The following is an 11032-nucleotide window of genomic DNA, read 5'->3' on the forward strand; positions in this document are numbered from 1 at the left end:
TCCAAAGACTGGGAACTGTAACAAATCTACATCTCACAGTACTATAGGCTAAAATCTCTAAGTTTGGGCTTTTAGAAACGGATGTCTTGCGTGTTCACATAAGGGCAAGAGCTAAGCATCTTTTTGATAATGTCTCTAGGAATGGTGCCAGAGGAGTCCACAAGAGGGGAGGGTGTCGTGTGCCTTTTGGATCTACTGGCATGTGCATTACCAGAGAAAACCACTTCACGTGTGTCAATATTATCTATCTTATCGTGTCTCATTGCAGATATCAGTACTGAACAATCGCAATCCTTGTCAATCGTAAAGAAAGCTGTTGGCACGCCATCCTCTTGACAATAAAACAGGATCCCAATTCTGTGGTCATTACTGTGATGGGACAGTCAAATGGATTTCAAGAACTTTCACTTATGTATATGTTTTCATTCTGTTCTTCCCAATGACACAGTATATTTGATATAATATTAGAGTGATGAGTTTGATATTTTTAAATGAATTTAACTGGAAATCATAGAAGTCGTATTTTGAAATAGAGAGACACTTCAAAACGTTGACTCTATTTCTGCCTTGGGAGTAAAAAATCTATTTAGGTCTGAATCTTGGATCATTTAAGTTCCTATTTTAAACCTTTCATTGTTATTTAGTACATCAATACAGTCCTATATAAAAGTACATAGAATTTGTTTTAAAACTTTCACTAAGTACTTAGTCCCACTATGCCATCTCAAGTATTAGTTCAGAATATCACAGGATTCTTCTCTTCTTATTGTTAAATGTTAGCTATTTCTAGTTTAGAGTTTTCACAGACAGGCTTGTTTATCTGATGGTGATACTTTTGTAAGTGTCCCCTGAATTCCCTTTGAACAAGCACTGCTCCGCTCTTCTATGGTATCTATAGGAAAAATAAAGAATTCCCCGTCCTCATTTTCTTTTCTGTTCATGTAAAAATACTGAAAACTAGTTGGCCATAGTGAGTATCTGGACAAACAAAGCAAGGCTGTAGAGAGAATAGAGTGAAAAATACTTAATTTTGTTTATTATTAACATTATTTAGTATATTGTGTAATTACACCTTTGCTCTCTTTCCTTTCATACCTCTCAACCTTCCCATATATTCCTCCTTGCTCTCTCTCAAGTTCGTGTCTCTTTAAAGTGAATTGATGTTATATACATATATATTTGCACTATGATATGCAGACTCAAGTGTGGATGTGCACAGCAGAGTACGAATTCAGGGAGTCCGTTTTCGCCTTCCACCTTGTCGGGGGCAGGGCTTGCTTGTTTCTGAGACTGCGATAGGTCATCCAGGCCAGAGAACATGTGCTTTCAGGTGAGTCTCCTATTTCTACCGTCTATCTTACCACAGGAGTTCTGGGAATGTAGGTGGATTCTGTAGCATTTACCTTCTTACATAGGTCCTGGGATCTGAACTGGAGTTGTCTGGTTTGCTCATCAAGTTCTTTGTCCCACTAAGCCAGCTTTCTGGGTCCAAATCAACAATGGGCGTTTTATTTATCTACTCTTTTCTGCTTGTAACTCTTAATACTGATGACCAAAGTGACAGGACCCAGAAGTACCAGGAGACAAAACTCTGTGCATGTGTATAAGGGGGTTTGTAGACTGGTTGAACTGAGGTAGAAAGGCCCTCGCTTCATGCAGGAACCAAAATGCTGTGGGCTGAGGTCCTCCAGTGGGTATAAGGGAGAGAGCTGAGAATCGGTCTTTACTGTCCTCTGGTTTTTGACTGCAGATGCAGCGAGACCGCTGCCTCATATTTCTGCTGCTGTGTTTACCCACACGGTACACCGGACCTTCAGACTGTGCGCCGAAGTAGACTTCCATCCTTAAGTTGTCATACGTTGTTTTCATAAAATTAAAGTTGTAGTGTGCTGCTGCGTATTGATAGGATACTTTGTTTGTCTCTGATGCTCAAAAGGTTTTAAAGACCCAAAAGATGGATAGATGGATAAAGTTTACGTTGCGATATGAGTCATTTTAACTTACCAACTTTTTGCATGTTTCTTTGAGTTTAAAAAATGTGTTTGACCTTCTTCTTAATGGAGATTGATTATAAATATTTACTTTATTTCATTTTAAAGGATATTTTATTTGTCACAATTTATATAATATTTTCTATTATCTTTCATAACTTAATATGGACTCATTAACATATTTTACAGTTTATTTCCACTTTAGGATGTTCTTAGTATATTATGAAGTGGTACTTTAATGATATGTCTATTTCTTCTAAAGTATTGAAAGTCGTTCTGGTCTAACATTTTGGGATTTTTGCAGGGTTAGTATTTTATCGAGATAGATTTTATGAAGATGAATTAAGCAAAGTCTTTGTCAATTCCCTTCATCTACCTCCTGTGCGGACTGTGGAAAGCTGAATATTTGATTGGAAGCTTCCCTCTGAGCTAGAAGTGCCCGCAGCATCAAAATTCTCTCTGTGTGATATGAGAACTCCTGGAAGCATTTCTTCCTGATATAAAGCCAGCTCCAGCCTCCCTGGGTTTTTCAGCCATGACTGCAAATGCTGTTCCTGGAGCTACATTGCCACCGTGCGGCCAAACGGAAGAAAGGCACAGACGAAATGCCAGGGCACGGATCCTTGGTACTGTGAAGGCTTTCCCGCAGTGTGGGGAATGCCAGGGCAGGGAGGCGAGAGTGGGTGAATGGGAGTGGGAGCATCTTCATAGAATCAGGGGAAGGGGAGGAGGGAGGGGAGGGGGGAGGAAGAGGATAACATTTGAAATGTAAATACATAAAATATCCAATAAAAAATAAAAAAAATACACTTCCCAAAACAGCATACAATGTGTTAGATAATGTATTACATAGAACATTTTCAGGTTGCGCGTGTTTTTGTGACTCTTTATCCCTCCTCGTGCAACAGCCTGTTCCCTTCGTGTAGTGCTCCTCCTCCCCTTTAGCTTACTCTCCATCATTCCTAACCAACTAATGTTACCCTCTCGTGGTTTTCTTTCTAGATTTTGGAGTTTACCACACTTAAACCTGCTTACGTATATACAAGTAGTCACTGAGGCTAAGATGTGCATACAGGCGAGAGCACGGGCATTTTTGTCTTCCTGAGTTTAGGTCACGTCACTCAGTAGTATCTTTTCTCTTTGACTGCAGACTGGGAAGCAGCTCTTCAGCAAGGACTGCGTGCACACACTGGAAAGGTGAGCCACGAACACCCCGTGTCGTTTACTTTGATTGAGGAAATGTTGACCTAGTGAAAAGGTTTACTGTTTGGTGAGCAGAACTTCAAGATTTCCCTTTCCTCCTCGGTTTTACTGTGCTAGCTTTAAAACTAACTAGGTTTTTTATTCTTGGGCAGCTCAAGTCCTTCTGAGCACTGATCGAAAGTTACAGGCTCCCACTCATTGTAATACACGCCTCGGTAAATGATTCGATCTTTCTGTTTGTTTTAGTGAACAGTTGCTTTCTTTCAACATGGAATTGGTCAGGTTTGATCATGTACTTTTATGTGTACCAATAAAATTTTGTTGCTTTTCCTTTTGATCTGTACTTGTGGCTGGCATCATACAGGTAGCACAAAATCTGCTTCAGCACAGCAGACTTCCCCCCATATGACCGATGCTGTCAGCCTGCTGACTATAAACTCTTTCTTGGTTTCAGAAATCTTCTCTTTAACTTTGTGCTGACAGACATATTAGCAGAGTACACATTATTCTAGACTGATAACTGCTTTCTCCTCTTTTGGTCCCACTCCACTCTCCTTTCTTTGACTGCTTTCAAAAGTAGTTCAGTCTCTGGCCCTTTAGGTCTCTGCTCAATTGTGTCAATATTTTTTGAGTAATTCCATTATTATGCATTGTCACATGGATCATTCTTTGTTCACTTCTCATACTCGCTTAATTAGCTTCATAGACTTTCAAATTGTTTTCTTTAATTAAAGGGAATCCAAAGAAAAATTTGCAAAGTTTTCAAAGTATTTTTATTATCTTTAAGTGGGCATATATGTTTACGTGTAGGCATGTGTGTGCATACATGTTTAGGTATGTGCACATGAACGCAGGTGCCAGAGGAGATCAGAGGCATTGGGTCCCCTGTAGTTGAGGTTGCGAGAATTTGGGAGCCATCCATCAGGAGTGCTGGGAAGACCCAGACGCAAGCAATTCTTCTGATTACTCTTAGAAATAGCTGGGCCTATAGTTAAAGCTGACACAGCCTAAAATCAATCTCTCTCTCTCTCTCTCTCTCTCTCTCTCTCTCTCTCTCTCTGTGTGTGTGTGTGTGTGTGTGTGTGTGTGTGTGTGTTCAATGTCTGTTTTTCATTTTGGATAGATTTTGTCCAATTGTCTTCAAGTTCAATACTGCTAATCTTTAAAATCTTTTTTTTATGACAGTGTTTTATTATAATGATCCTTGTCAGTTTTCATTTTTAACAAGGCAAATAGGTAGCATTTTTCCTTCATTCTTTTATTGGATATTTTCTTTATCTACATTTCAAATTTTACCCCCTTCCCAGTTTCCCCTCTGAAAACCCCTTATCTCATCCCTTTGTTCCCTGACTCCATAGGAGTGCACTCCCACCCACCTATCTACTCCCTCCTGCATCACCCTCTCCTGCATTCCCCTACACTGGGGCATCAAGCTTTCACAGGGCCAAGGTTCTTTCCTCCCATTGATGCCCAACAAGGCCATGGGTTGCTCCATGTGTACTCTTTGGTTGATAGTTTAGTCCCTGGGAGTTCGGAAGTTCTGTTTGGTTGATATTGTTGTTCTTCCTATGGGGTTGCAAACCCCCTCAGCTACCTTAGTCCTTTCTCTAACTCCTCCGTTGGAGACCCTGTTCTCAGTTCAATGGTTGGCTGCGAGTATCTGCCTCTGTATTTGTCAGACTCTGTCAGAGCCTCTCAGGATACAGCTATATCAGGCTCCTGTCAGCATGTACCTCTTGGCATCTCCAATAGTGTCTGGGTTTGGTGACTGCATGTAGGATAGCTCCCCATGTTTGACAGTCTCTGGATGGTCTTTCCTTCAGTCTCTGCTCCATACTTTGTCTCTGTATTTCCTTCTGTGAGTATTTTGTTTCCCTTCTAAGAAGGACTGAAGCATCACACTTTGGTCTTTCTTCTTCTTGAGCTTCACGTGGTATGTAAGTTGTATTGGGTATTACGAGCTTTGGAGCTAATATGCACTTATCAGTGAGTGCTTACCATATGTGTTCTTTTGTGATTGGGTTACCTCACTCAGGATGATATTTTCTAGTTCCATCCATTTGCCTAAGAATTTCATGAAGTCATTGTTAGAGCTGAAGATACATCTCTGGGATAAAATGTTTTCAAAGCCCAAGAAGGGTCCACCAGTTTTCTCTTGCTATATGCTAGTTTAAAGGATGAAGGCAGTCCCCTCAGGCATTCCTAAAATTAAAAACACCCTTCTTATAGCTGACTTTTGTTAACTCTTACAGTCCTGGTGATATGTGGAAACTCCAAGACTTATGATTTTTTTCTTTACAAATCTATAGCCTCTCTGTGTTGCTTTTTTTGTCAATTCCACAAATGTTAGGATAATCTAAGAAGAGGTAACTTCAACAGAGAATATGCTTCCACCGGATATATGATACCTTGGTGGTAACCTCAACTATTCTTGTTTAATGATTGATGTGGGATGATGTAACTCTAAGAGGTATGTGTCAGGTGAGTTTATCTGGAAAGGCACTAAAACAAGCATGGCCAATCAAATATCAGTTAAGATGAACAATGGGATAAGGGTCCAGCTGTGCTAGGCAATAAATAAATAATCACACTGGGAAATGAACATGTTCCAAATTGGTCATCTGTTCCCCAAGAAAGTAAAGGGGGGGAGTTAAAAAGTATAATCTGTAAAGAAGAAGAGGAGGAGGAGGAGGAGGAGGAGGAGGAGGAGGAAGAGAGAAAGAAAAAGAAAGAAAGAAAGAAAGAAAGAAAGAAAGAAAGAAAGAACAGAGAGGAGAGCTGTCCATTGTGCAAATCTTGCAGTGAGCACATGAATCCTTTTGGCCCTTTCTTCTGTTTGTTGCTGCAACGTGGGTGGTCAACTATACTGTGTGCCTTCCACCACTCAGTTATTCTCTTAACCGGCACAGTGACACTAAGTAGATAGAATGTGATGATGACCAAAATAGAGGAGACAGACAACATTTTTAGCAGAAAGCATTGTGCAGTGCTTCTTGAGTGCTAAAGACTAATTAAATACTGATGTGAAGTCTACCAGTGCCAGGATAAAGGAGGCACTATGAGTCTTCCTCTACTAGGAAATCACAGGCAGTGGACTCACTTGCTCGAAGTGACCACATGCCATAGGAAAAGGTTGGTATGATCAGAAGGTAGAACTCAATGCAGTATTGCCCATAATATTTAATGAAAATCCAATAAATGCAAGTTAAGACATCATGTTAAAGCACTACATGGATGCTGAGAAGAAGAATACAAAAATGTAGCTGAGTTTTTAGTCCGCTAAATGTCTCTACCACATGAAAATGATCAGTTTGCTTTTAGATTTGTGTGTTTAACCTTTTACCTCCATTAAACTAGAAAGGGTCACTGATGGGGTAAGGACAGTCTTTAGGGAAGGGTGATAGAAGAACGCACTTGATATGCAGAGAGAAAGAGGTATGGTGGGAGAGGCCTAAGTTATGAGTATTGGGATGGTAGAGTGGAGACAGCACTTCGGCCACAGGACCTGAAAGACTGGAGCTGGATCTGACCTGAAAGCCTCCTCCTTGAGGATTAGTTTTTGTGGTACAGAAGTTCCGGTGAAAACTTCCATGAGAAGGAAGCTACCAATAGATGTAAACAGTTTTGATATCTCTTAACTATAATAATCTTAAAGGCACAACAATGATATATAATACCTTGGTGGGAACCTCAACTTTCTAATTGGACTTAAGGCTTAGGTAAGAAAAAACTCGTGTCTGGTAATGGAAACCTAGTCTACTGTCAAGGTCTAGTGAAATAATGGGGTCTTGCTAAGCCATCATAATCCCTATCTTCATTCCAAATACACACAGAAACATTTAGTTATCATTCCTTATCAAATGAACTTTTCGAAATTGATGGAGACAGCTACAGCAAACTGAAACTGCTCTAAATACAGAGAAAAATACCTTTGTAGTTCTCATCACAACTGAGACATCTACAGTACAACTTACACACTAAGACTCAGTGATCAAGGCAAAAGACAGGGCAGAAAGATTGTAAGTGACAGAGAACAGGAAGTTTGCTGTGAGACTGTGTCTCCTAGAAAGGTCAGAGCAGCTATACCAATTCTCAACCAGGCTACCTAACCACGACCTGAACAAGGATGGCACGCTAACATGGGAGGGGCAATCTCCTGTGCTGTCAATCCTTGACAAAAACTACAGGCAACCAAGAACTGCTGAGCAGAAGAAAATAGCGTTCCCCAGAGAATAGAACACCACTTACTTATCAAATACCAAGCAATCAGTTCTGAAATCACATACGTACGTATAACACATAGACTTAGCAAGTTATACCTGTATATTTAGGAAGGTATGTGCATATCTCTCTCTCTCTACACACACACACACTCACTCACACACACACACACACACACACACAATAACAGAAAAAGAGGCATTGATTTTCAGAGAGGAAGAAACAAGGTCGGTGAGAAGAGTTGGATTAAGGAAAGGTTGGAAATGATGTAAGTATAGTTTAATTAAAAACATACTTGGAAAATATTAGTTAACTGGGATGTTTCTATTCTTTGTATCTCTCTCTCTCTCTCTCTCTCTCTCTCTCTCTCTCCATCTACATATGTGTGTTGAGTGATGTGTATATAGAAAGCGAAGATATAGTAGATACTTAATTTTAACCATTCTAGCAAACTGTGCTAATGTGTTTGAGATAACTTTTAATCATAACTTTGCCTGTATTTACATTTTTAAATGGGTAAATAGATAGTTAAAAGTGACATTTCTTCATTACTCTTAATTACTTAATTACTTTAAGAGTACTGAAGACCTATGAATAAAGCAACACCCATTATCATACTGACTACTTATCTTACTGCTTGATAGATATTTCTTGGATCTTTCAGGTATCATGAGTAAATAAAATTTCTCTCTGCTCAGGCAATTGTTGTCTAATTTGCATTGTTACCTTTTAATTAAATAGAGTTAGAGAATGACACCGGAATAAGGAATGAGGAAAGATGTGTAGGTACTATTTTAAATTTTTGTCCTTTTTTGTATCTGCATCGGTCTCTTTACCAGTAAGTGAAATAAGAAAACTGGTGACTTGAACCCATAGTTTGAAAACTTTAGTACAATTTGCACAAGACTTGATACTACATTAACATAAAATAGCACAGTGAAATTATATTAAACTTATTTTATGCGGTAAAATGATTCATCAGAAATATGATTTTGTACGGATTATATATATAAACATATATAAGTTTAGATTATATATGTATATATATATTTATAGACTGCCTACAGATACTTCATTAAAAATGTGGCTAGATATCATAAATCTTAAATTAGTTTCTCTGTATGTAAATAAATAAACAAGAAAGAATTTTAGTGATAAGCATTATAAATGTTTTCATAAGTTTTGGAAGGCTGCCAAAATTCTCATTTAGCCAATTAATTAACCTCAGAGCTATTTTCTGGAGAGAATACCATATGCACAAGCAAACTAAGGATTCATGGTTATCTTGATTGGATTATCATTGTAATGATGAAACACCACAACCAAAGTCATGAGAGGGAAGGAATCGCTCCCCACATTTTCTTTCACCATTGAGGAAAGTCGGGACAGGAACTCAAACAAGGCAGAATCCCACAAGCAGACGCTGATACCAGAGGCCATGAAGTGTGTTCCTTACCTACTGGCTTTCTTATAGAACCCTTGGGGCTGAGCCCTCTCCATCAATCACTGTTTAAGAAAAGTGCCCTCCAGATTTCCTACAGCTAGATCGTGTGGACTTTCTTTCCCCTCATGGTATTGATGACCTTTAATGATCACAAGTCCCCTTTACAATTGCATTTTAAGTCATATTATTTAAAGACTGCTCTATGTAATTTAACAGACTACAAAAAAATGGGTGTTTCCTCATAACAATATAAATGTTAACTAAGTCAACCCTGGAGTGTTCTATTCCCAAATCTTTCTTTCAATGGAGATGTTTAAATCTGACATGAGGTGAATGATTAAGGTAAGGAATAGGAAGAAGAGGCCAGTCTGAACAAACTGTCTAGTATACAGTAGTGATGTCAGTTAGGCTGAGGTACTGCAGCATAAAACACAAGGCCTTCATAATGTACTTGACCTAAACAGAACTGTTTATGGCCATGCTGAGCTGAGTTTTCTGAGCCTTTAAAGTTAAAAAATGTTATAGCCACTCCTATTATACTTTATATATGGGCTTGCCCTTTGCATAGATGATCCTTTTTATCTGCTTTTCTTTTCTTTTTCCCAATTGGTGAATTTTCTTCTTTTACTTTATCTTTCTCTCTTTTTTATTGGATATTTTTAAATTTACATTTCAAATGTTATTCTGTCTTAACGCTGCGTCTTCTCCCCATTTGCTGGGATCCACTTCACAGTCTTTCACGATTGAGTAGTTTAAGAATTGAAGCACAGGTGGTAAAGGAAGGAGGGAAGCAGCTGGTTACCTAAGGCTGAAGTTATTTCACTTTCAGGAAGGCAGTCGCACCCTGGAGTGACTAATCTTTTTACCAGGTGAGGAGATTTAAAGTGTTTAACGTGTGGGGAGATTAAAAAAAGATCTGCTTGAAGTCTTATGAGGAATGAGGGAATAAAATACATTTAAATTCCTTGCCTTAGACAAACACCACTGTTTTTGACAGAACAAAATGACTAGTGTTTAATATTTTCATGGAGTCGAATAGTCAACTAATACTCTTTATGAAAATCTATGGAATACAAATTGGAAGAAATCTTCAACAGTTTGTTTTTAGCCACAGAGTTTAGTAAATCTGCTTGAGTATTCTGAGTCATGGTGGCTTGCAGGAGCCTGCTTTGTTTTGTGTTTCTTATTTTTATAGGGATAGTGTTTCTGTCTTCTAAAATATACTTCTTACGTTTTCTTCCTGTAACTCAGGGAAGAACTGCTGAGCTAGGACCGGAAGCAATTATATGGCTCAGTTCTGAAATAGGTTACACAGAGAGATGGTGACTGTGAAAAGACAAGACACTTAGATGCTTACTGGTCAGTAACAGCAGGTGCTAAAATGCACACATCAGGGTGGATGGCCCACTGAAAAAGGGACAGAGTCTGCAGGTTTCCCAAATGCAAGTGATACAGTGTGGAGGGTCAACCTCATATAATCCTGGTGACATGTTGTGCAGTGCAACTGTTTTTACAAGGGACACCAGCAGGGGTGCCTGCTCAAGAGCTAACAGTTTTCACAGGAGTTGGTGGAAACTAAATACTCAAGGAAAAATGAAAATAGATACAGGCTATTCTTGTCTGTAGCAATTGTGCTGGCCAGCTTTATGTCAACTTGACACAAACTGGATTCATTTGGGAGGAGTGAACCTCAGTTAAGAAAATACCTCCATGGGATCAGGTTGTAGGCAAGCCAGGGTTTCTATTATCCTAATTAGTGATTGATGTAGATGGATGTGGAAGGTTCCATCCCACTGTGGGTAGTGTTATCCCTGGACTGGTGCTCCTGGGTTCTATAAGAAAGCAGGCTGAGCAAGCCATGAGGAACAAGTCAGTAAGCAGCACTCCTCCATGGCCTCTGCATCAGCTCCTGCCTCCAGGTTCCTCTTCTGTTTGAGTTCCTGCCTTGACTTCCTTCCGTGTGGATGGTATATAGATCTGGAATTTCATCACAGCAAGAGTACCCATAACAAGGACAGCCCTCTTATTAACAATTGCCCAAAGAGGAACCAAGAAGTGATAGTTAAATTAAAAGTTTGGCTTATCACATAATGCGTTACTCAGCAACAAGAAGGAATTACGTACTGATAACTCAGTGCAGCACAGACAGACCCTGAACACAGCGCTAAGTCAA

This window comes from Rattus norvegicus, chromosome 2 (assembly GCF_021556685.1).
Source record: "Rattus norvegicus strain SHRSP/BbbUtx chromosome 2, alternate assembly SHRSP_T2T, whole genome shotgun sequence".
Classification (NCBI taxonomy): domain Eukaryota; kingdom Metazoa; phylum Chordata; class Mammalia; order Rodentia; family Muridae; genus Rattus; species Rattus norvegicus.